Source organism: Argopecten irradians, chromosome 16, assembly GCF_041381155.1.
Source record: "Argopecten irradians isolate NY chromosome 16, Ai_NY, whole genome shotgun sequence".
In the NCBI taxonomy this organism is placed as follows: domain Eukaryota; kingdom Metazoa; phylum Mollusca; class Bivalvia; order Pectinida; family Pectinidae; genus Argopecten; species Argopecten irradians.
The window spans coordinates 26,991,714-27,001,298 of record NC_091149.1 but is presented as its reverse complement, the minus strand read 5'-3'; the positions used below and the strand labels follow the sequence as shown (position 1 = coordinate 27,001,298).

At 36.1% G+C, this 9,585-nt stretch overlaps 1 long non-coding RNA gene across 3 annotated transcripts; it reads left to right on the top strand.

Moving 5' to 3' along the window:
• Positions 1-224: 224 nt before the first annotated feature.
• LOC138310888 (uncharacterized) lies at positions 225-4,515 on the top strand. Of its 3 annotated transcripts, XR_011206489.1 has the most exons (4): positions 225-590; positions 1,836-1,984; positions 3,505-3,629; positions 4,108-4,515. It is a non-coding gene; the product is annotated as an uncharacterized lncRNA (long non-coding RNA). The 3 variants fall into 3 exon arrangements; XR_011206490.1 differs by lacking the exon at positions 225-590 and having other exon boundaries at positions 1,543-1,984; positions 4,108-4,510; XR_011206491.1 differs by lacking the exons at positions 225-590; positions 1,836-1,984 and adding an exon at positions 2,317-2,953 and having other exon boundaries at positions 4,108-4,510.
• Positions 4,516-9,585: the final 5,070 nt, after the last annotated feature.

Sequence of the window (9,585 nt, the reverse complement as noted above, 5' to 3'; positions counted from 1 at the left end):
ACAAAATTGAGGCAATTTAAAAAATACATTAGAAAGAGGAAACTTACTTAGTTACGAAGGTGAGAAAAGATCCTAAAGGATTTACACGCCTTTTACGATTGACTTTCTGCAGTGCAGAAAACGACAAAAGTCACAGGCGACTAGCTTGGATGTGAAAATAATATAAATTATTCTCTTTTTTCCCGTATTCAATTTTCATTCAAAGTCTTCTGTTTTGCCAGAAATGTAAATATTGCCTGATAAAGCAAAACTTTGGTATACACTGTACATTACGAAGATTTGGAGTATGTTGACTATCGTGGGCTTTAAAAAAAACAAATTATCATAACAAGATATACAAGGCTCGGGTTTAAATTATGAGGTGTTGAATAGTACAGTAACAATATAGAAACCAAAGGGGAATTATCATGGGTTGAAATTTAGATGTGTTGATATTCTCAATTTTGAGAGTCCAAAAGGATAGACAATAGTCCTCGCACCGGTAGAGTATCATATGTTGTGCAGGTGTTTATCGAAGGAAATTCAGCTGTTACCCAACGTCACGGTTCTTGTACATCCTAAAGCGTTTGCTCGGTGTCCGCCTTTGAGAGGTACGTATTGGTATTATATCTGAAATGACTGTATTATCTACCAGGAAGTCAGAGTCTGCTTTCTATTGACTGTAATGGAAATCAACTGCAGATTAAAACTTAATTACATATATACATTACGGTAACGATTGCCACAGGTACATATTTCATTTAGCCTGACACGGAGTACCGACACTAGACACCAACACGGACTTGTCACTAAGACTGTTGTCACGAAACATTTTTAATTTAAAAAGGGGGCTTAGTTTCACGAATATTCTTTACATTTAAGAAAACCTTTAAAAATGCATCAGAAAAAAACTCTATATGTAGGGTAGTAGAATTGTACCTGCAGCCCCTATTGCAGAATGGGCATTCTGTACAATATAGTACATTCTACACGTGTTAATTTTGAATACAAATGTATCACAGTTTCCTAAAACAGGCACCGTGCACTTTAATCACACCGTACACATCGGAGGCCGTCCTTACATGAGCGTGGCTGTTAATAGGACGTTAATTAATCAACTACACAAACATGTAGAATTTCAGAGAAGTTAACTGTACATGTACATTCTTCACATGCAAATGTCGACTGATATGGGTTAAGGTAGGGGCGACCAGGAAGGGTCCAAATGAAAAAAAAAATCATCAAATCTTTTCTCAACTTACAGATTTACTGGATTCAAATAATATACTGGAGAGGTAATCAATGCTTAGGAAAATGTAGTTTTGAGAATGATTTGTTATCAAAATTGTAAGCCTGATATATCATTTCAATGTGAAAGAATCAAGTACTCTTAATGATTCAAAGGTAAAATTGATCACTTGCAAACTTTTTGTTTATTTTGCTACATTGGACAGGTTCAGATATTGTGTGTCAATTTGGGTCCATTTATGACACTATTGAATCTTACATGAGTTTTATGAAACGAGTCTAAGAAGGTTTTTTTTTGCGAGCCTTGGCGAGTAAAACTTAAAGTTTCGAGACGAGTTTCATAAAATACCATATGAAATGAACACAAATTTTAGATACTTTTTAACACATAACTACAAATACATAATAACAAAGAGTTTCACGTCAAATGTATTCCAAGAATCCAGTCGCCGTCCTCGTAATCCTGGCGTCACGTCATTTTTCCTGACGTCATTTTTTGTTTCTCTCTAACGTCACAATGAATTTCCAGCCAAAGAAAATCGCTCCAGGTCATATCACACTAGTGACATTCTCAAAAATATTACACGGACGAAATCACTGTATTTCAGGCGGATTATGTGATAAAAAAATCATATGCTCGAATTAGTCCTGACCGATATCACTATTAAGATGTATTGATGTCAGAAGTCTGTGACGAAGACTGGATTAACAATGACGCAAACGTTGTATGCAGAATGCGCAGGATGCTGGGATATTCGTAAGTTTTAGCAAAGTGGATTTCTTTTGAGTGAGATCAGTGTTTGTCAAATATAGAACTGCCCTATATCTCAGGAAAATGTTCATGAAATCAATCAAAACATTAATTAAGAGCATTTTAAAACTGTAAATGAAATTGCACTCGAAAACTGAAACTATCCCATTTTAATCGTTTATTTCTTTTAGCAGGGATCATTGCTGCCCATGGTAGGGCGTTAGAATTGAATATATTGCCTTCTTTCTATTGAACTTTCTTTTCCTAACATCTCCCTTCGCACCGCCTCACCTTTGCCCTTTTGTTGGTGTGTCTCAGCCAGGGGAAAGAACCCAGAGCCTTCCTAACCTAGGCGAGCACTCAACAGAAGGCTAAACGTGAGGCGGTGGCAAGGAAGACGTTCGAAATAGAGAAAAGAAAAGATCCTTTATTTAGTCGCCTTTTACCATCATGCAATACAAGAGAGCTGATAAAACAACTTTGTTGGGGTAAAATATCGTTCTTTTATGTCTATAAATGTTTTCGTTTGGTGAAATTTTCGTTGTTCGTTTGTATATGAAAATCGTTGCTATCTGACTAAATATATTAACATACACGTCGTATGGTGTCGCATTGTTTACTCACCGAAATCATTGTCACGCTCTATTGGATAATGCAGGTACCTGGAGTTAACGGATTAAGCGGTTTGAGTAGTTTTCATAAATACTTCGTTGCTATAGTAAGTTATAGGAATAAGAGATCATAAAGCAGTAGATACACACAAAGAGAGATGAAGAAGAAGTGAAACAGTGCTCTAGAATATTAACATTTTACATATACTGTGATATAACGTATCTGATATTTTTTGATATATGTGTCACGCTCGTATAATGAAATAAATGCTGTAATACATGTTTCGTGTTGTTCTGTATGGATGGAGTATATTGTGGTAGTAATGTTGTGTTGTGCGACCTATAATGCGAAACTCACTATCAGGTAAATATGGGAGAAGAGATGTAATAGGACGGCGTATGTAGTAATGTTTCGTCCACGGTTCTTTTATGGATCTGAGGTTCCGTGTTTGTTTACTTATCATACAAATACGACTAAAACCGAAATACAAATTCAATAATTTTATTATAATTCAACAGATCTATATCCAAACAAATATTTTGAGGCAACGAAACAATTTACAGTGTTAATAAAAGCCACCCGTCCTTCCCGCTAGATATCATAAATTCATTTAAACTCTAGAACATACTTTTATACTTTAATACTACATGGCTACAAGGCCTTATATCCAGCTATAGCTACCTAGGAAGTGACCCGGCCGACAATACCTTGTCTCAGTGCCAAAGTGACCGATACAGGCTAAAACACGGTCTTTTATACCTGTATCGGTAACTTGAATGGTTTACGCCGCTGCATTATAACAAAAAGTGGTACTGTCCTGGTACCCGTATGTCGTAAACAATATGACAGCAGACGAAATATTAATAACAAAATAATAACCAGTTATATACATAAATTAATCACTCCTGCCACAGAGACCCGAGAGGTACCGGGTAGAGACACACATGAACATGGCGGCAAGACATACACAGTTTGGATTGTGTCTAGATGTAGGATTGTATAGGCCGACCAATATTTGGAGCACAGAAAGCTGACTGTGGTAAGTGTTTACCCTTGTAATATTATTACGCGATACCATTTTGTATTGTGTCCGTTTGGAATGTATAGTTTACCTGATGGAGACCGGTCAAGCATTCATAGGCGTTGCGGTCCACTCGTGCGTGACTGAGTTGTTTACGTTCCATTTATATGTAATCTCGTAAATAAGTGTTTAAATAGTAGATAGATGCATTTATACGTTATATGTTGGATTAAGCAATATATTTAGTATGTAATAGTTTTGTAGAACCTGTTATTAGAGAGTAATTTGTCGTATATATAAGCGTATGTGTTTACTATGAGTATATGTATGGTGGTCCATAGACAGTATATACAGGCTCGGTATATATTGTTATAATAAATGTATGGAAGCGTATGTGAGCAGTAATTGATAGGTTTGACATACCTGCAGAGACATTATATGCATATGAAAATAGGCAGATTTCAACGTATTCTTTCCTGTTTTCTGTATTTACCAGCTTTTTATCCATGGAATGGGATTACAGACCAGCCAACACATCAGACTTGACTATGACAGAGTCATATATTTGTTGCTACAGTGGCGGTACAACAGGTCCCAAGGCACTCAGCGGTGCAGTAACTTCAGAGTGAGACAACTTACGTTTTGAGTCCACGGTCTATGATTGATGGATATATTTTGAAACTTTATGGTGGGTATGTGAATTTCTACGTGACACTAATGTGTTTACCATGGTTTACGCTAGATGTAACTCATAGCTGGAATTGGATGGACATATCATCGACCAGAGGAGTGTTTGTGATTAAGAAGAGGACAGGAGAATCTCAGTGACTTTCTAGTGGCGTGTGGTGAATGAAAGAGTGAGTGAATGTATATGTATATTGATTCTATTATATAGTTCTATGTATATATGGTGTAAATAAACTTGTATATATTGTATATAATGCATCAATGTGTTGTCTTTTTCGAGTAAGGCTTCGTCGCTCGTACCACAGTTACAATATGAAATATGATTGAGGTAAAACAAGTCAACTACAACACAGATCCCTATAGCTAATTCCTGAAGATTTTTCAGGTCATTTGACTTGCTATTGATTTCAAGTTCACATGCAATTTTCAAGTGAAATTGACGTGAAGCTTTTTTCTTGTCATTTTCACCTGCAATTTATTTGAATTTCACATGACAAAAAATTCAGGTGAAATTTACCTGAAATTGACCTGAAAAAATTCTTCGTGTAAAAAATGACCTCAATATCAAGTGTCAATTTCAGGTTAAGATTTGTTCGGGTCAAATTGACCTGAAGACATATTGCCTGTGTACCTGCCTTACTAAACTACATGTACGAAGATGTTTTAGGCCTCTTGGTTATTAACAAGAAGTCGTTTAACTATTTTAACCTTTTTGACCTCTGTGATCTTGAGAGAATGTTATTGCCATTCATATGAACTTTGTAGCCCTTATTCCCAGCATGTTATAAGCCAAACCAATAACTTTTAACAACATTTGGAGAAGAAGTTGTTTAAATTGAAATGTTGACACCGGACATACGGACGATGGACGCCGCACCACGGCATAATTTCACTTGTTCTTGGTAGGTGAGCTAAAATAGCCCTCAACAAACCCCGTGAAGTTGTTGTACCGCACATGGAGAGGATTTTGAAATCACTTCACAGATATCGTATAACTTGTCACGTAGATGATGCTTCAGAACTGGAACCTTGATGTGATAATAATTAATCTCATCACACCTATACTTATAAGTCCCTGCTGAAGTTGGATACAGTACGTTAAAAGATTCTCTACCACATGGAAGACTTTTATAACTGCTTTTTTATTAGAAAACATATCAAAAGACCAGTGAAAATGAATAAGGATTTATATTTCAAGATGATGATGACATTTTGTGAGGCAGTGAAATAACTTCAATTACATCATTCTTAACTGTCGACGAACAGATGATTATGGTCAGTTCTCTTTATTGCCAAACATGATTGCACCATTTCGGTTATCCGTTTTACTTACACTCAATTGTATTTCAGTAATAGATGTTTTCTTCCTGGTAACATGGATCAAATGTAGAAATCTACCAAAACAGATGAAGTATCTTATAGTCAACATGATAACTGTTTGTAGTTTGATGGGACCAGTCACCACTGTTATCATGTCGATATACAAAGACTGTATGTATGAATTGATCTACCGGGCGTTTAAAACTAGCATCATGGAATTCATCATCATTCTTTTACTTATTGACCAGTTCCTATCTATTTTCTGTCCTTATTGGTACGTGAGATGCGCAACCTCTCGAATTCGTGTCATCACCACTATATCCGTGCTAGGCTGGCCGTGTTTGCTTCTCGCGCTTTCTACGGGCGATCTGGACTGGAATAAAACATACAAATATAATTGTATACAAGAGATGTTCTATCAATCCAAGTTCAAAACATTCTGTTTGGTTATGTCGGCTACATATGTTACATTAGCATCCATCTTCTGTGTTATGGTATGGAGGAAAACTCGACAACGTGCCATTGTGCCTCTTAGCCATTTAGGCAGGTATAGGAACAGTGCTCTTGTAAATGTACTAATCACCACCGTGTTTATGTCTTTGATGGAACTCATGGTACTGGTGGCATCCATTGTTCTACAAACTACGGACTCAAAGTCAGGTTTGGAAATATTTACGCTCTGTGTAAGGACAAGAGGAATCGGTGGTCAGTTCGTTTACGGGATTATTTTACCGTTATTATTATTTTACAGATTCAAAGAGTGCAGAGTGCAATTTATCATCACATTTTGCTGCTGTTTACCCACAATGCGCATGAAAGCAAAACAAACAAGAACACATATTTACATGGAAGCGGCCGGCATTCCTTTACAGGTTCATAACGAACAAAACATAGACGGTACACATTCTGACGCCATTACTCATATATAAAGGCGAACATTTTAATATTTTTGTACATAACAGACATGCATTGTATTTGCCGAAACTGGAACTGTTATTGTACAGTGTAATATACAGATGATTTCAATACAACAATTATAAATGAATATGATATTGTCCGTTTTTGTGAGGTATGTTAGTTATAATCGTCCAGATCAGTAAATAACATTGAATGGTGTGTATTATTTTGTTTTTGTCTATTGAATACTTTAATGAGGCTAAACAATTGAATTCTTCACTTTTGTTTTGTTATATCAAATAGAATGGTAACGATTTTGTAAAGTAATGATATAATTTCAAAACTAATATCTCTTTGCCTTTCCTTGGTCAATATATGTATGTTTATTTTCTGCCTGTGCTACTACACCATTTCATCATAATAAATCGTACCACAACCAAAATTGAACGCTATTCAATATGGACATTGTTATTTATATCTGATAAAGAATTTTTATTTTTCAACACAAACTAAAAATAACAATCCTGAACAAAAATCAAGGTGATAAGAACTCAGAGAATTCATGATGTCATTTTCTTATCTGGAGCTTCATATACCTATATAGAAATGGAAATATTCTTTGGTAAAAAAAATAAATGAAGGTGCCACTCATTTTAAGCGCCAATGTATTCGTGGAAAGTGGAGTACTTGGTTCTTGCGTGGTAATGAATGAGACAGGCATGCTCGTTGACAATTTGTAATATCTGCTATCATCATACTTGTACCTGCTTTAATATGAATTTTTTTTTCTGGTTATATACCTATATAGCCACTCATTTTAAGCGCCCAATGTATTCGTGGAAAGTGGAGTGTACTTGGTTCTTGCGTGGTAATGAATGAGACAGGCATGCTCGTTGACAATTTGTAATATATGCTATCATCATACTTGTACCTGCTTTACTTAATTACATGTGCGGAGATGTTTTTAGGCCTCATGGGTATTAACAAATTGTTTTAATATTTCAATCTTTTTGATCACTGTGATCTTGCATGAATGTCAACACCATTCACTTTAATAAATTTTATTAGGCCTTCATCCCGGCATGCTATCAGTCGAAGTCTACAACAATTGGAGAAGGAGTTGTTTAAATTGAAATATTGACTCCGGACTTACGGACGATGGACACCGCACCACGGCAAAACCTCACTTGCTCTCGGGCAGGTGAGCTACAATAACCCTCAACAAACCCCGTGAAATCGTTATACAGCACGTGGATTTTGCGAACAAATGCCAGATATCGTATAACCTGTCACGTAGATGATGCCTCAGAACTGGAACCTTCATGTGATAATAATTAATCGCCTCACACCTATACTTATCAATCCCTGTTGGAGTCGGGTACAGTACGTTAAAAGGATTCTCTACAACACGGACGACTTTCATAACTGTTATCTTATTAAAAAAAATGCAAAGACTAGTGTTATCAATGGCATAATCCGATAAGGCTTTATATTTAAAGATGTAAATGACATTCTATGAGGCAGTGGAATAACTTCAATTCTACCACAATAGGGGGTGTTATTCAACTCTCATGACATTGAATAAACACTGCAGCTGTTGATTAACAATTTGTTTATACCACACGTGGTATAAACTCTGTACGCATTCTGATTGGCTGACACGGTGAACTTTGACCGAACTACTTCTTTCCCAGTGTCACGTCATCATTGTCAACGTCATCAATAATCAATTGACGTCATTCTATGTTGTGATGGCCGCTTGACGTCCAAAACTGCTGTTGGAAAGCGTATGCGCCGTGGTCATTGTGTCATAATACGTGACGTTTTCATACATGTTAAATTGACCTTTATTACTAATTATACATCTTGCCGGACAAGAATTTTACTGATGAGTTTCGTAGTTTTAACGTTTATGAACGTTTATCTTGACGGTAATGGCTTGATGATTATCTGGCGGGAAATAGACGATGCCGTGTCGTGCGAATGCTTTTACATGTATACATGTAGTCCGACATTGAGTTTTATTTTCTGGAAGCAATTTTGAAGATTTGAACTCAATAAGACGTTAAATGAGTATTTTTTTACCCTAAAGATGTTCCCAATTAGAAGAATTTGATATCAACGGATTCTTTATCAAACGATGACTTTTAAATACTAATTAGAGTCTTTTTGCTGATGAAAATATTACTACACCTTATTTGCATATTTCGGTAAATACATGTTACCGTATCCCTGCCGTATTTCTATCGGCTAAAACCGAATATTATTGTGGTAGAAACAGGTCACACTACTCGTGGTTGTTGAATATTGAATTTATTCCACACTCGTAAGTTATTTTTTAAAAGTTACAAAAGACACTCGCTAAAACTTGTGTCTTTTGTAACTTTTAAAAAATAACTCACTCGTGTGGAATAAATTCAATATTCAACAACCACTCATTGTGTAACCTCTATTTATATCAGTCTTAGATGTCGCCGAACAGATGATTATAGTCCATTCTCTTTATTCCCAAACATGATTGCACCATTTCGGTTATCCGTTTTACTTACACTCAATTGTATTTCAGTAATAGATGTTTTCTTCCTGGTAACATGGATCAAATGTAGAAATCTACCAAAACAGATGAAGTATCTTATAGTCAACATGATAACTTGTTTGTAGTTTGATGGGATACCAGTCACAACTGTTATCATGTCGATTATCCATTTTCTGTCCTTATTGGTACGTGAGATGCGCAACCTCTCGAATTCGTGTCATCACCACTATATCCGTGCTAGGCTGGCCGTGTTTGCTTCTCGCGCTTTCTACGGGCGATCTGGACTGGAATAAAACATACAAATATAATTGTATACAAGAGATGTTCTATCAATCCAAGTTCAAAACATTCTGTTTGGTTATGTCGGCTACATTATGTTACATTAGCATCCATCTGTGTTATGTCTGTGTCGAAACGTGCATTGTGTATGGAGGTAAAACTCGACAACGTTATGCTTTGATGGACATTGTGCCCATTGTTCTTAGCAAAGTCATTTACTTTCTGTGTAAGGACAGGTATTCGTTTAGGAACAGT